Below are 6,338 nucleotides of genomic sequence, written 5' to 3' on the forward strand. Positions count from 1 at the left end.
GGGGGTCGAATCCCTAAGGAAAGGGGGCGTCCGCCCCCCCCCCCCGCCCCTCCCTAAATCCGCCCCTGGAAGATACCAATTTGCATCAACTGTAAAGCTTCCTCTCAAGTCGATCTAGGGATAAGAAATTAGGAGTTTTTCAGAGATGAATTTTGAGAAGAGCTTAAGCTAATTTAAGATTAATTTTAAGAAATTATTTGTTAAAGTTAGACTGATTGTGCGGCGTTGAATGGTTTATAGCAATCTCAATGTTTTTAGTAAAAGATTCCTGTAATATATGTAAATTGGGAAAGCCAGGAGTGGAGGGGGGGGGGGGGGCTGTGAGGGGGGGGGCAGTGAATTTGCAGCCTGGGGGTTATGTTAACAAAAATTGCAAAACTTGAGTACAGGTAAAAACTCGAGTAGACCAAGTAAGATCCGATACTCACAACTTTGTGCAACAGTTTTTAAAATTTCTTCAATACTCACTTGAGTTGCATAGGAATTGTTGGAGTTTGCTTCGAAACAAACTTGAATACAAATCCATTAAGTTGGATTATATGAATTTAAAAAAACTTACACTTAAAAAAAAGGATTCTAATCAATTTACAATTCATTTTGTTTTCCGAAAATCGATTGTGCTGGCAAAATTTATCCTAGAAAAATTCTATATAATTTATTTCCGTTCCATTTGCTTTGTAGCTGGTAGGCAAGACACGTTTATAACTTTTGATTTGGTTGTAAAAGTTTCTAACTGAGCGAGATCATGATTGAAGCGGCGTTGTAACAACTAGCATAACGCTCGGCTAGTATAGAAGTTTGAATATTGAAAATAGTATCAACTAGCATAAATCATTGCGACTCAAATTTCAATTATAATAAAATTCAAAAATGTGAGGCACAAAAATGAATTAAACCGCAGTTTCATGCCCAAATATTTATTTTGGCGAGAATCAGTGTTAAATTCAAACCATTATCGATCAAGTTGATGCTGGTTCTTTTTTTTGACCTTCGAAAAAAACGGAATATTTATGCTTAGTGTGCATTTTTCTGTTCAACCAAATTTTGCCGATCGAAGTAATAGTTTTCCACAAAAATATTTCATATCCCATTGAAGATATTGACTTTCTACACCCAAACCTAAAAAGATTTTTTTAACCTCCATTTGTTTATTTTTAAGTTCTGGGAATTTAGAAAATGCCTATGTGGCAATTTTCTGAACCAAAGTGTGCGCGCTTTGAAGAAGTTATTCTTAATGCTGAGAGCTTAACGCGAATTTTTTATGCATGGAGAATTATCCCGCAAAACAAAATTGTTCCAATTTGAATTTAGGCTAGCTAATCGGTCGTGTTATTTTTTTTCGACTCAAATTTGATCTTTGATACTGTGCAAAATTTAAAATTTTTAAATATTTTTCCAAAAAATTATTCGATATGGATTAATGGGCAGTCGGAAACTTCAGGGCTTTGCCTTGATAAACGAGCAGTCTTTTTTTTTCTTCAGACAAATTTTGACTTTTTAACTAACTATTTTTGACGGAATTTTCTATATCACCTGAAATGTATTGCTGACTTGAGATTAAATTTAAAAACGTATATTACCTGTGATTAATTTTTTTAGAAGTAATAGAAGTGTCTAACAGCCGGTGCCAAGCGGCGTCTCTGTTTGGTTGGTTCGTTCTTTTCTGAACTTCTTAAGTTAGCAATAACTCAATGCTAAATTATTGCTAAAATAATAAGTTGTAGCCTCTTCAAGATTAACTAATCTCAAGACTAACATGTTTATAGCAGTAATCAATCTAAAAACTTCTCGATAACAGGCGAGAAAATGGATCCGGTAATAATTTGGTTCTTTGATTATGAGATAATTTTCCTGCCCTGGCTTCAATACTATAAGCTCAGAACGGCTTAAATTGAACAGATATTTAGCAGAGGAGGCCAAGTTTTTGCATCCAGTTTTCAAACAGGGATTGACAGCTCATTTTTATAATCAAAACACATATCATGGCATGCTATTAACAAACCTTGTTAACCACCACCTTTCTCCCTTCGCAGGACCTTGGGAGATTCCTGATAAGGTACAATTTGAGAAATGCTTAATCGTTGATTTAATTTCTTATATGGGAAGAGAGAGAGTGAGAGAGAGAGAGAGAGAAAGAAAAGAGAATTATAGAGATAGAGAGAATGAAAATGAGAAATTAACATGGTTCCGAATGGAAAATTTTTGGCATTCAGAATTGAATTTCATTTTTCAGGTTGCAGAAAAAAAAAGTTTTGAAATCAAATAGACTGCTGAGTCGAAAAAAACTCACTTGGCAGGGAGTGGATTTATATGTTTTGCAGACTGATCGCTGCTGTACAAAAAAATTGTCAGATGACTTTTGGAAGGCCAGCGAATTAGCTTATAGATTTTAAAAGATTTTTTTTTTGCACAGAAAAGCTAAAAATAGCTTAAATTAATTTTGTTTTCTAATTTGTTGTTCAACGTTAAAAAATGACAATCTGACCCATTAAACAACTGATTGCATTATATTTGCATACCGAGTTGAGCTCAAACTATAAATCATCGAGTCTTTTTGCTGAATATTTTTCCACTTAAATTGAAATATAGTAGTTCAAATCATTTGTTCTTTATTGGATCAACGTTTTTTCACCGCTGACTCGGCAAAATTCAGCCCTAAAATTAAAGAGTAAATTTCAATTACAATGTCGCTACTTTTGATCAGTTATAGGGCTCTAGTAAAAATCCTATTGCTTCATGTAAATTATAGAGGGGTTTCAAAACAGTAATAAAAGTGCCTAACCTCCAGTGCATTGTAGCATGCATCATAGCTAGGGTCGTTTCTCTGAACTTCAAAAATAGCAAAAAGCAACGCTATTCTATTCGTTGCTAAATTAAACTGTTTTTCTTCCCAAACTAAGGACAAACTGAAATCATTACCAATATTTTTGAAGCACCTGAAAAAAGTGTTTTTCGTTGACGGAAGTTGCGGTTTGTGCAATTCCATAGGAGACCAATGCTCTGTGACCAATTTAACAACAATTTTAGAAATGGGTTGTCTCAGAAAAAATCGCAAAAGTGAATTGTCGATGAGCCCGATTTCAATGTGAAAAGAAATTTTCACGAGCTATCTTTTGTATTGTTTTAAATTTAGGAAATCAAGTAAGTCAATTGCGCATCCGATCCAAGTTTTTGTGAGCGAAGGATGAGCCGAATCAGTGAAACCATAAAGGATAAGTCAAGTTTGGTCCGAAACAGGGGCGGATGTAGGATTTTCGCGAGGGGTGGGGCGGAACTTCAAAAAAAAAATTTAAGTTTTGTCGACGTTTTTTTGGTCGACCAAATTGATTTTCCGAAAAATTTGAAAAAAAAACAGGTCGAGAAAGGCGTTATTAGACACTTTTTGGAAAATTTTGACAAAGAATTGAGGTTTTTTGGCACGCCATCTCCCCTGAAATTTTAGGGAGGATGGCGTGCCGATATATATTGGCGCCGAAGGCGCTTTTAGAAAATTTTTATGGTCCGTCACCAAAAAATAATATTTCAAAATAGTACAAAGGGGGGACCCTTTGGGTCGGCAGGGAGACGAATCCCTAAAGGGAAGGCGTCCCACCCCTTAATCTGGCCCTGGTCTGAAAGGAAGTCGCATAAGGCACGGATATTCAACCAAACCTTCGAAATTTGGAACCAAACACGTCAACATAGGGAGAAATAAAACAAAAAATGCTAAGAAGGAGACAATCCCTTAATTTTTATGCCGCTCCTTTTCGGCTCCTTCTCAGGGATTTGACTCCATGCCGATATAAAGGTTCCCCCTTTGGTACTAATTTGAGATACCATTGTAAGCAAACCGACCCTCAAAACTTTCAAAAGGCGCCAATATATACTAATTTTAACGGCAGGTGCGCTTTTTGACCTGTTTTTTCAAAAATTATCTGCGACACAGAAAACTTGCGACAATAGAGTTATTATAGTGAGTTGGGAGAGGTCAGGCCAAAAAAATATGTTCGACTTTAAAAAAGGTCGACAACATTTTCGAACTTTTTTTTGAAAATCCACCCCTCCAGAAAATCTTAGAAAATGAATACATAAATTCTGAATACATAAAAATCGTTAAATATAATTCTAGGAAAAAAACAACACCGATTTCAAGTATTCCACCCCTTCTTCAAAAATTGAAGTAAAGAGGATGAAAATAGAAATCAAATCGTAGTAGCGACGAAACTAACAAAGTGCTAAATCACTAAATTTTTTATAGTGAGCAAAATAATATATAATTATACATTTGGACCAACCTGGTTATAAAAGATCAACTGTTTTTATCCCGTATGAAAGCTGGTTTAGCATCTAATTTCAAATGCGATGCAAACTGTATCAAAAGTCTGTCTCTTCAACATTTCATTACCTTGGTGAGATAATTCTTTAAAAAATGCACGGACGCAAAAAATTCTACTACCTGGTGTAACAAAATACAGCTTTCAAAGAAAAAACTGTGTAGTCTGTTTGGTTTATATATATTTTTTATCGTATTGAAGATAAACAACAGCTACACTAGAGGATAAAATTAAACGCACATTTTTTTTTTTACTCTGGAACACCTAATTTGAAGGACAATTTGGAACGACAAATACTTACAGTTTCAGTTGATTTTTCAGATGAACGGACTGCAATTGATATGAACTATCCTCTCTGAAAGTCCAAAATTTTAGTTTAAAACACTTACAAATTTTTTGGGACTGAAAATGCCAATATCTATAATTTGTATGTATTTTTTGTCCACTAGCGTATATATTGCGTCGCTAATGCATATATTGTTAACAAATCAAAACACTCCAGATAAGAACAATTTTCTAAATGCAATGTGAGCTGTTGCTTGTCTGGTATTTAACACAGGGTAAACAGTTGAATTGTTAAAAACACACTTATTTGAAAAAAAATTTCACGCTAGCACGTAATGTTTACTCTCTAGTTCGTTTCGCTGGCTGTTGTTGGAAAGGTTTTCCATTTTTGTTTCGAATATTACACTAGTGTTTCAAATATGGCATGGAAACATACTGCACATATGTGTTTTTTTTTCTGACAGATTTGTATGTTTTTTTTTCTGAGAGATTTGTATGTGTTTTTTTTCTGACAGATTTGTATGTTTTTTTTTCTGACAGATTTGCATGTTTTTTTTTCTGACAGATTTGTATGTGTTTTTTTTGACAGATTTTTATGTTTTTTTTCCGACAGATTTGTATGTGTTTTTTTTCCGACAGATTTGTATGTGTTTTTTTTTGACAGATTTGTATGTGTTTTTTTTCTGACAGATTCGTATGTATTTTTTCTGACAGATTTGTATGTGTTTTTTTTCTGACAGATTTGTGTGTTTTTTTTTCTGACAGATTTGTATGTGTTTTTTTTCTGACAGATTTGTATGTTTTTTTTCTGACAGATTTGTATGTTTTTTTTCTGACAGATTTGTATGTGTTTTTTTTCTGACAGATTTGTATGTTTTTTTTCTGACAGATTTGTATGTTTTTTTTCTGACAGATTTGTATGTTTTTTTTCTGACAGATTTGTATGTTTTTTTCCGACAGATTTGTATGTGTTTTTTTTCTGACAGATTTGTATGTGTTTTTTTTTCTGACAGATTTGTATGTTTTTTTTCTGACAGATTTGTATGTGTTTTTTTTCTGACAGCTTTGTGTGTTTTTTTTTCTGACAAGATTTGTATGTGTTTTTTTTGACAGATTTTTATGTTTTTTTTCCGACAGAATTGTATGTATTTTTTTTCTGACAGATTTGTATGTGTTTTTTTTCTGACAGATTTGTATGTGTTTTTTTCTGACAGATTTGTGTGTTTTTTTTTCTGACAGATTTGTGTGTTTTTTTCTGACAGATTTGTATGTGTTTTTTTTGACAGATTTTTATGTTTTTTTTTCCGAAGATTTGTATGTGTTTTTTTTCCGACAGATTTGTATGTGTTTTTTTTTGACAGATTTGTATGTGTTTTTTTTCTGACAGATTCGTATGTATTTTTTCTGACAGATTTGTATGTGTTTTTTTTCTGACAGATTTGTGTGTTTTTTTTTCTGACAGATTTGTATGTGTTTTTTTGACAGATTTGTATGTTTTTTTTCCGACAGATTTGTATGTGTTTTTTTTCTGACAGATTTGTATGTGTTTTTTGTTTCTGACAGATTTGTATGTTTTTTTTCTGACAGATTTGTATGTGTTTTTTTCTGACAGCTTTGTGTGTTTTTTTTTCTGACAGATTTGTATGTGTTTTTTTTTGACAGATTTTTATGTTTTTTTTTCCGACAGATTTGTATGTGTTTTTTTTCTGACAGATTTGTATGTGTTTTTTTTCTGACAGA

Source organism: Symsagittifera roscoffensis, chromosome 5 (genome assembly GCF_963678635.1).
Source record: "Symsagittifera roscoffensis chromosome 5, txSymRosc1.1, whole genome shotgun sequence".
Classification (NCBI taxonomy): domain Eukaryota; kingdom Metazoa; phylum Xenacoelomorpha; order Acoela; family Convolutidae; genus Symsagittifera; species Symsagittifera roscoffensis.